At 39.6% G+C, this 11054-nt stretch overlaps 1 long non-coding RNA gene across 1 annotated transcript in view; it reads right to left on the reverse strand.

Moving 5' to 3' along the window:
• Nucleotides 1-9651: 9651 nt before the first annotated feature.
• Nucleotides 9652-11054, reverse strand: part of LOC103478766 (uncharacterized) — a 34687-nt gene continuing 33284 nt past the window's right edge. Inside the window, exon 3 of the long non-coding RNA XR_535846.2 lies at nt 9652-9724. This is a non-coding gene — a long non-coding RNA (uncharacterized LOC103478766). The remainder of the gene's footprint in view (nt 9725-11054) is intronic.

Raw genomic sequence — 11054 nt, forward strand, 5'->3', positions numbered from 1 at the left:
ATGAGCTCATGTGAGAGCGAAACCCAAACGCGTTTACTCCACTGTCCGTTAGCGTGCGATTCCCTGATCCTTCTGTAACATGAAGCCTGTGTAGCGACTTGGACCACATGGGGAGCGCGATGTTGAGAGGTGAGGTATTTTTCGACTGGGAGAGGGATATGTAATGCATTCCAGACACTCTGGCTGCACAAGCCTCTCCCTTGCTACCTATAGGCATCAATCCTCTCCGCTTTCGTTGCAACAACAAACTCACGGCCGTGAGGAAGAGCTCGTTTCAGATCCGGAAAACACGGCCGCCTTCTCCACTTCCTGGTGCCCAGAAAGAAATCCCACGGTTGGTTTTTGGCTCAGAGTTGGCCTCCAAACACTAAAGCATCGTCTCTGGCTTGTAAACGTGCTTTTTTTTTTTGCAAAAAAAAATGAGGTCTTTCTCCATGCATTTCATTTCATAGACATTTAACAGAAAAGTCGAGGAGAAAATCTGSATACTTGAACCTTACTTATCCTCAAAACCTTCCCAGTGATCGTCTTAAGCAGGATCAATTCATATAAAGACGTTACTGGTTCAACTATGTTGCATAGCGGAGATGATACTCAGGTTCTTGAGCTGAATGAGACCCAGATGCTATGTGTTTTTAAAACATAAAATCCACTGGGACGCCCTTTTCTCCTTTAACCTCCATACTTCTTCTTGCTTTTGTTATATCCTCCATGCCACATTAGTGAGCATGTGTAAGGTTTGCCGCAGACAGCCCGGCCTTCGTTCTTCAAACATTTCTCTTTCAAACATGCCAGATGCATTTCTAACTGAACACTGTTCACACAAAGGTCACCATTAATTGGTCTAAATTGGTTTAAAATAATTGTAATTTTAAATGTGCTTCCCTTCATTCTGAAATGACATTTTTTGAAGTTCAACAACATCATCCATTTTTTTTTTCGTCTATTTTTCTCACTTTTCCGACTTTATTAGATCAGTTCAACTAAATGCCATTACGGTCGGGCCTGACTTACTAAACAGACCCAGAAGCAAACAGGGGTGGCAGAGTAACTTGATATATTTCCTGTTCTCGTAAAAGCAGATCCATCGACTTGTGCAGTTTTAAACCTGCGCCAAAGAACAACAGACAGACAGACAGACAGACAGACAGACAGCGTGATCCGAGCTCTCATGCTTGGCCTTCATTTAACAGGAATTCATGGGTGGAAGCACATATGCATGTCTGAAGTGAAAATGCGTCTCAGCCTCACCTTGTTATGTTCTTCTTTCCTTTCATCCCCTAATTTTTTGTTTTGATTCCCGTCTTCCGAGGCATCTGACCCTGTGCATCTTGACATGTGAGAGCTTATGGTGMATTCCTCTGAGGCCGGGAGGCTTTGAAATAAGTTCACAGTTAGCAGAGCCAAATGGAGACTTGTAGGGTTAAATCACACAAGTTGAATCCCTGAACTCTGAAAGGTCAATTTCTTAAAGATACATTGAAACTTTTCTCAAAAAAATAAACAAAAACCCAGTGTAACTTATTTTGAAATTATCATTTTGGCTAAAAATGTAAATAGTCTCATCATGGACATGCTTTTCAGATTTTGTTTTTTGCTTAAATRATATTTTATCCAGGGTTRAAATTATTTTTACATTGGCCAATCTGATTAGTCTTTGAACACACACTCATATATACATAAATTAATCCAAATCTTTTAATAAGTGGACCCAAAGAGTCTGATGCCTGAACGCAACATGGCTACGGTCAATTAGCTTCATTTTGGTGATCATTATGATTGCTATTGACACACTATCCTGGTTCTYATCAGCAAAATAAATAAATAAAAATGTTTGTCTGCATTCATKGAACTGACTTATACTTGGGCTCAGTGATGATCTAAGAAAAAAATATATTGAATTTACAGAATTCAGAAACTGCAATAAACTGGAAACRGATCAAAAATCAGTGTCATTGTTCACACTGGAGCCTTTTTTGGAGTTTTATGGACTAAGAARKTCCCAGCTTGTACCCAGTGCCWGGCTCAAAATCAAYACCTTGGAGCCACAATCCTTTTGGAAGAAGACGAAAGATTTCACAATAAGGCAGGGGGAAAAAATGAAGCCATTTATGTTTGGAAGAGCCATGTTGCATTTCAAGAAGTGAATCTAAAAACAAAGGGACTTGTAAATCCGTCAACTTTACCTCTGACCAACTACCAATCAACAGACAGATGTTTGAAAAACCACAAACATWGTAGAAGATGTTAGAAGAAGTAAGTTTAAATTAAGTATATCAAATCTGATAAGAAAACTAATCAAATATCTAAGTGGAAATATGCCAAAAGCATGTAAATTGCTACAAAGATTGTGTAATGAACACACATCTTAGTGTAGTTATAATAATACTACACAAAGTCAAGCAAATGCACCCAATTTTTGTCAAATCCATTACCTCAGACGTGTGTAAAACATCAGGTTAACAAAAAAAAAAAACAGAACTGATCGCCAAAAAAACCCAAACGTTGTATTAGAGCACATGATCAAAACTGAAGGAAAGAGTTATGTGTACACAGTAGTTCCAAGGAAATAGAGCGGTTTATGTTTACTCGTGTTCACGTTGTTCCCCCTTGGTGGTTCTTCATCTTCCTTTTGCTGTGCTCCCACATCCGCTGAAATTTTCCAGATATGCTCTGCAAGGTTGGCAGGTGTGACTGAAAAAGTCAGAAGCAAAAATCCGCCTGCCCTGTCAACAGTAATATCATTATAGCGGCTTTCCTTAAAAATTACAGACTACATATACGAGTTGTCTTCTGCTCTAGAAGATATTGTCAGTTCTACTACTTTTTATAATAATTGTACTGTTGTTTCCTTATTTTGTATTGCTGTTTGAATTGATTGCATTCATTAACAAAATTGGTGTAGTCAAGTCGTAAACCTTGTTTGTTTAACTTTCGCTTGTATTTAGAAAGACAAAGTACTTGTTGTCAAAGGACAGCATATCAAAAAATAAGATTTTGGCTAATCGTGGCATATTTAGAAAAATGTTAGCGCACTGTCCCCACCAAATAAATAAATAAAATTACAGTTAATCCCTGGGTGTATTTCTTYTTTAGCGTCCTGGGAATTTTCCATTTTTTGGCCACAGCTCTGCTAGAATTTCCAGCTGCAAGACCAGCATCTCCAAAACATGATTTGCCTCAAAAACAACAATTAATTAAGTAGTAAAAGAAGCACAGCAAGCAGGCTAGTAATGTTCAACTGATGTGTGATGTTGTTTGAGCCCAAAAACTTGCAGTGATTTAGTTTTTCCATGCTCTCTGTATTGAGTTTTACACTGCATGTCTTGTAAACCGGTTCTCCCYTCACCAGATAGCAGTAGGTGGGAAGCCAAGCTCTTGAGGGAGCTTGTAAGCTGCTGCAGCCTTTCGCATACCTTACAATTTGAGTCATAATGGGGGTAAACAGAAGGTAGTCCCCTGGAAACTGCAAACGAAACTGGATCTACCTTCTTGTCACTCTGTTAGATCGCTTAATGGCTGTGGTCTTGTGCACATACTGGCTTCTTTGTGCGAGAGTGCGGCTCGGTTGTCATCTTAGCGCGTGCGTGCCAAAGAAGTGGCGGCAATTGAAGAAGAAGAAGCAAAGTCTCTGAAACAGGGAGGGAGCAATCTGGCAGCTTAGCCTAGCTACTATATGTATATTTTTATATAAATTCATATTCATGCTTCTGTGTTACTGCAGGTTGTGGAAATCAGGAAGGGGAGAAGAATTAGACTATCTTTTATCACTCATTGGCGTTAAGATTAAGAATGATGAAAGACGCACTTATGTAATCTAGAAAATGACATGACCATAAAAGATAAAACTATTTCTCCCTTTATATCCATGCTCAGATCACTTTATATCAAGCTAGTCTCTGTTACTGTTGCTGTAATATTTTCTAGAATACCAGTCTTTGTTAAGATTACATTTCCAGGCCCAGTGCGTAGACAAGACAAGGGTCTAAGCCCTAAGCCTACCGACTATTTCTGTACAGACGTGAGGTGGGCGTCTGTAAACTGATGGACAATATTGAACTGACCTCACCTTGCACATGTACACATTTACTACCCCTAAACTGATCAAGAATATTGTCTTATCCCCTGCACGGTATTTGCCATTAAATCTTCACAGCAACTGGCAACTTAGCTGCTTAAGGCGGTGGTAAACAGCCATTTTTATACCAATGCGCTCTAATCTTTTTAATAAAAGAGCTCCACTTTCTGCATTAACAACATTTCTTCCCACCACAAGCCTTGAATGCTTAAATGATAACTTTGACAATTATTCATTTGTAATAGTGATGTATATCTTTATCAGGAAACTAACCGCCACCTTTTTGTTTCATGTCCTGTTTCAGGATCAGATGTCAAGATTTAGCATCTTATAAATCTTGTGACAAGTTGTTTTCTCCAATCTTTTTTTTTCTTGTTCATATCCTTCTGGAAAAAACAGCAATAAAACATTAGTTGCCCTTTTCTTATCTTTCACCCCAACCTTCTTTAGTCCACTTTAATTAAACTCATTTATCTCAAACTCAAGTTGGTTTGGGGCGGTGTGAAGGCAAAACCAAACTCCTCCCCATCTAAAAGTCTAGGTCTTGTTTTGGTTGAAGTGAACTCTGGTGCAGTTCTAATGCATGTGTGAATGTCAAGCTGACTGGAGATTGCGCCAAAAGCAGGAAGCAAACTAATGGCGCAGGGCATTTGGTGAAAATACAAACAAAAAAAAAGTACAAATCTGGTGCTAGAGCGCGAAAGGACTTGTGAGCTTTTACCAAAGACAAAAGAGAAGTCCTGCAGCCGCTAAAATCTGACGCTACCTCGTTTTTGTTTACATTTCATAAAGAAGGAAGTTGCACTCATGTCTTCTTCAGAGGTTTTCATGGTTCCTTCAGTGGTTCTTGGTGCAGCGCCCCCACAGGCGAAGGGGGTGAACATGGTTTGATTTGTTCGACACTGAGTAGTGTGAAAGAGAACCGCACTGGAAGAAAATGTTACAAATGTTGCAACTTTGGTCCCCCCACAGAACAGAGTCTACTGGACTATCATGTGTGAAAACACCCTAAGAGTATCTTTATTTTGAATATTCTTAGAAAAAGTTAACATTGTCTTATAACATACTTATATATGCTTAAAAGAAATACAAACACATCTAGAAATACATCTATGCAAAAGTTTGTTTTGTTTGATTTAAAGGGAGTAGGAAGAAGTATAAGGTTTGTGTTCTCACTCCTATTTTCCAGTGTGTTACAAAAACAAATATAAATAAGCTTATATGGAAATCATATCCACAAAGATACGCACAGTGTTTCATCAATAATATTTCTCTAATTTAAATAAAGATATTGTTTTAACCCCTCAGCTAAATTGGCAATAAAGTGAAATGCTTGTGTGAATAAATTTATGGGTAGACCCATAAAAATTAATAGTGTGTACATTTGAATCGAGAAGCTATATTTCCTTATTTGTTCATGCAAAGGCTGTCCTGGAAAACTTATTACTGCAGGAAACCCAATCATTCTCACTGGTACATTACATCCTCTGCTGCTGCTGCTGAGACTTTGTCCTGTTTTACTTTCTGAGAACCGCAGTCAAAACTTTCCTTTGCTGACCTACTTTTTGCAGTGCCGCACAGATGATACGTGGAGCGAGCATTTTCGGAGTTCAGGACTAACCCAAAACGGGAGTCTCCAACATCACACACCTCTGTGAACATGCACAACACAGCCATTCACCTCTTCTCCATGCTGCTGTCTTTGTGGAAAAGAAGATAAAAATCAACATGGCCTTTCTGCAAAAACAATACCAATCAAAACTCCAGAAAACAAAACAGAGAAAACTGAATTCATGGTTATCATTTGAATTCCCACTTGAGCAGAAGTATGTTGAAGAYATAAAATATTCAGCTCACGAGTCCGGAAGGCAGATGGAATATAGAGGCCTTGATGAATCCACAGGGAAAATTAAGAAAACATTTAAAATATCACAAGCCCGACTAACCAGCTGTGCAGAAGAAAAAACAAAAATAGGGTTCATCTGGGGAGAGGGGGGGTTACACTTTTGAACATTCAACAGTGCCTCAGGCGTCATCTACTGTTTAGTCACACAGAGGTGTAGACTTGAAGGTTTTCCTCTTATGGTATTCACCTTTAACTTTTTCAATCATATGTCAAAAGCAACAGATGTGTACTTGTTTCAGATGACAGCTGACATCGGAACAGGACTGCATTTGATTTTCACACAAATCTGAAATGAAGTCTTGTGTAACTTAAAACTAGATTTACTGTGGAGGCACATTGGTCGGCAATAATGTTTGCCCACTGGTTTGTGTTTGTACTCCTGTATGTTGTGCGTGTACTTGATCCAACCTCTTATCCAATGAAGTAATAATTATAGTGTCGCAACAGTGACTGCTGTTTCCTTCACGTCAGTTTTAAGCGCCATCAGATTAAAGGCTCCACTCCTGAATTTGTCAAGCTCAGCAAAAGCCATGCYATCTCACTCGGTCAATTTGACCTGTTGGGCTACGGCCTTAAGACATCCGTCATCCTCTATACAACATCGAAGATCAACCTTGTCTTAGTCAAACAGTGGAAGAAGAAGCCTCCACTGTAGCGCAAAGAGTCAAAAATATAGTTTTTTAGGAGGAAGACAATATTATAGAAAGTACGAATTTTGACAGAAGAAGGGAATAGACCCTTTCCATTAAAGAAAATGGAAAGCTCAGTCCATCAGGCAGGTTAAGTGTGCTGAGAAAAATGTTAAGGCATTCATCTGGTAACATTTTCAAGCAAGTCTTTAACTGTGGCATAACACTGGTAGACCAGCAAATGTGTGTGTTCACAAGCTGAACATTAAAAAACCTTTTTGGCTATGAAGCTGCTATAGAACAGCTAATATTGCCACTAATATTAACATGCCATCATCTATTATAAACTTTTCTATGTTTAATGAAATGCATCAGAAAGGTTGCTTTATATGCCAATATGTTATCAAGCACTGAYGCATGTTATCACCCAACTTAGATTGAACAATGCGTTAGATGTAATGCTGGCTACCTTTGACAAACATCTGTGCATGCAGATCCACTCAACACAACATGTCGGAGCAGGTGTAGTTTGTGTGGGAGGTAATACAAGCTGTCCTGGCATTACATAAGAGCCGTCCGACGGGGCCAGAACATTCTTCCATGTTGATTTACAAGTGTAAAAAAACATTATAAAAACATGGAAATGAGTAGTGTGCTGAGTGCGACTTGGAGAGGGGATGGAAAACAGGYCCTTACAGCAATTCTTAACCAGAGGAGGGCTGGGACAGGTGTGAGTTTCCCAGGTGCACTTCCACAGGCCATGTACTTCCAGTAATCAGCGTCGAAGAGTGGTAATGACAGGGTGCCGCTGTCAGAAAACTCTACACACATTCACYCAYACTCACACAGAAACGTATGCAGTCATAACTCAAGGRCACACGTTTGCACGCAAAGAGTCAAACTGAAGACTTAGTCACAGCACTTTGTCTTTCAGCCTTTTTTCACGGCCTCCGTCTGTGCGTCTGTCACTGTTGACCCCTGAGCTATTTCCACACCTCTGCTTGGATCTTTCAGCCACTTTGGCTCACAGGTCAGCACATTCACGRGAAGTTCAAGAAAACAGCTGTTACAACAGTAGTGCTTCACCTGTCTGCAGATCWGACGCACGATAAACATTGAGATCAAGTTAAAGGTCAGTCAGGAGTTCAGAAGAGAGTATAGAAACCAATCCATTACTGTTTAAGTTGAGAAACTAACTGACATCACCATGGTTTTACTGAATTTCTTTGTCTGGAGTCATCTTTGCAGGTTAAATACAGTATGTATAAAGTACATACAAATGCCACCTTATTCATATAGACTTAATAGGTTAAAGGRKCAGTATTATGTGTTTCCCAGGCACATTAAAACATTTTGTATCAAAATCAAGTAACTATGTTGTCTTTGTTATAAAAAATGCTCTATATATCAAAATGGATTAAAAGAAAATTGACTTTGCACTTAAAGCCTTTTAATTGACATGACGCTGACCCTGCCCCCATGCAGAAGTAGAGCAAACCCCRACAAACAAACTGTTATTATGACAGATGTAACAGAACTCAATGCGTCACCCAAGTCATTTTTTGAGTCGTTTTTGCCTAAGAAACCAACACTGAGGCAACGACGGCGGGCATGAAAGTTCTGTAAGGAYTCCTACGTCAGGTCTGTCAGGTCATTAGCAGGAAACAACAGAAGAATCAACGATAAAGCCCAAGAGGAAAMATKATGAGGGACACAAAGTCTGGTTGGATGCGAGTGTGAACGCTGTGTCAGATGCATTTTGCACGTATAAAACTGGTAGTAATGACTTGAATAATACCGGCTTGTGAAAATCTACCTTCAAAAAAATGCTTAAAAGTAAACGGTAGCATAAAAAGTTACTGGAGTCTATGTTTTTCTTGCTGCCATTGAGCTACCGTTGGAATCTAAGCATAAAATCTAGCATAACTAACTAGCCGTTTCATTCAACTGGACGTGAAGTMAGCTCCAGGCCATGATCCATTTCTTGCATTATTCCAGACTCCATTTTGGTTTTGGAAATGTAATAAATTGTATTTCGGCCTCTAAACATTCTGGGTGACGGTTATCGGGATTGCATATTCCCCACTGACAACTTGGACCATGACTATCAACTATTTTTCTCAAAATCTCTCTGACCACAGCGTGTTTGCGATGATAAACAGGGTCACTATTGTCSGAKGTCAGTTCCTCTAGAGGAGAGGAGTGTACTTGCGACGCCGACTAGTCAGTTGCTGACCTTTGGCTTGGAATGATTGGAGGATGATGGCTTTGCGATCATCCTCGGCGTCATGTCAATTGGGTCTCTGTCTCTTTAAGAAGTTTCTGCCTTTGCYACACTTCACCTTCAGCYCGTCATCACATCAACATTCCTCTATGGAGCGCTTACAAACATTCGTCGGAGCACTGGRCTGAGAAATTGTTCATGTAATAARTTCAACGGATGCATCAGCTGTTTGCTAATTGCTGCTGCTGCTCATTTTGATGAGGATATGAAATTATAACGTGATTTATAAAGTTAATTTTACATAATACTGTCCCTTTAAGACAAAAGAAAATCCCCCTGTATTTTACCTCCTCCAAGCCCTCATAAAAAAAAATGGGTTATGAAAAATGGATGGATAAATTAACAAAATAAAACATCCAAATAATTCTATCACTAAGAGAAACTATTAATACACAAACACATGGAACCTTTTAAAACCTTCTTCTTATTTTTTGCCTATAAAGTATTTCTCATTGTGATGTTGTGAGTTCTGTGAAACTATCCATGCACAAATCCTGGGCCAAGATGTCATCAAAAAAACCTTCATCACTGGATTCTACCTTAAGCGCTGTCATTTCCCATTTGGAGCAAAGTTTAAACCAGCTATGCGATATGTCTGCGTGACCCCAGGTCAGGACAAGCACACACGAGGGGGTCAAACCGTGTAGCTCCTGGTCTCACTCACATTTCACAAATGGCTCCTGATTATAGACCCTGTCACAGTTTATTTAGCGGCGTGTCAGTGAAAGGTTTGAGATGTCGAACTTACAGAGGCCTCTGTSTGAGGGTACGACTGTAGGACCTGTCCTTCTGTATCCCTGACGACCATCWGCACTCTCCGTCAGGTTCTGACAGGAAACAGGACACAGGACATAAAAGTTGGTGTTGAAACAACGGTTGATCATAGCTGACAAACCATGTGACTTATCATCAAGAGTCACCTGATTCCAGTCAAATTAGTATTCCACGGTTCTTTCCGGTAGCACTTGTGTTTTTAGTCATTTCAGTCTTTAAAAAAAAAAAGATCTTGGAGTTGTTGCCGAGTTAGTAACTAACAAAATACACMAAAAATTACCTTACATAGATTAAATGAATAAGCASTTAATATCTCAACTGTYCCTGCATCTTCATTTAGAATAATTCCAGATGCTATGATGCATTTTCACAATGTTAAAGCAACTCTGATCTCAAGACGTTCATATGAGCCTCTGTAACTTTAAGCCATTGCATGTTTGCAGGAGACGATGATCACCAATCTTCCTGTATGAAACATGTACCGATTCATTACCAAAGTGGTGTAAAAAGAAGAAGTGAATGATGTATTTGTGATTTGTACAATTAGGTGGAGGTAAAGTAAGTTTAAGTGATATACGAGAACCTTTCCACGGTAGCTGCACCTTTCTCGTTTGTCTTCAGTCATATAATCGGTGCTAAAAGGTGCAGACAATATTTAGGCAGATTCATTATCAGTGGCTGGTAACATAGCCTTATAAATTGTTGGCACAGTGTTAGAAGCATTTTCTCTTTTCTGCACCAATCATTTTATACCTAAAAGTAGGGGTCATATCAGAGGAAGTTCAAAAGTTTAAAGTAACCTTTTAGATGACTAGCTAAGCCATATTTTTAAAAGGGTGGGAGCATGATGACCTGCTAGCACTGTTTTGCTTTTCTTTTTCCCTTTCCTGCAGCCCAGGGTTAGGTCATTAAAGAGCTAGCTGCACCTGAGAGGTGGGAGTGACAGGAGTCTATAAAGCAAGCTCGTGCAAAACGCCTCTCTCTCTAGAAGGCTGCTTGCCAACATGGGAAATATTTTTGTGTCCTACATCTTTTTACAACAAGGCCTTGTGAGTATCGTTACTCACTTTGCATTTTTTTTATGTCTTTGTTAAATAAACTCATTTAGCAAGCTAAGCTTTGTCTGCGCAGCCTCTCCTCTTGTTTTGAGCCAAGTTGGTAACAACAGACAGTTGTCCTTGTATTGACTTGCTCTAAGGAAGTTATGGGTGGTAAAAGGAGGTGGAGGAAGTTGAGAGGATGTGGGGAGGACAGTAGTGGCTTGGCACAAAAACTGTGCRCGAGGGCTGATCATTGCTGGCTGGATAATGGAGAACTTTGTGCCATTTAGCAAAACACTGGAGGGTTTTTTATAGAGTGAAAATGAAGAGACGACAGAGTGAT

This window comes from Poecilia reticulata, linkage group LG16 (assembly GCF_000633615.1).
Source record: "Poecilia reticulata strain Guanapo linkage group LG16, Guppy_female_1.0+MT, whole genome shotgun sequence".
Classification (NCBI taxonomy): Eukaryota; Metazoa; Chordata; class Actinopteri; order Cyprinodontiformes; family Poeciliidae; genus Poecilia; species Poecilia reticulata.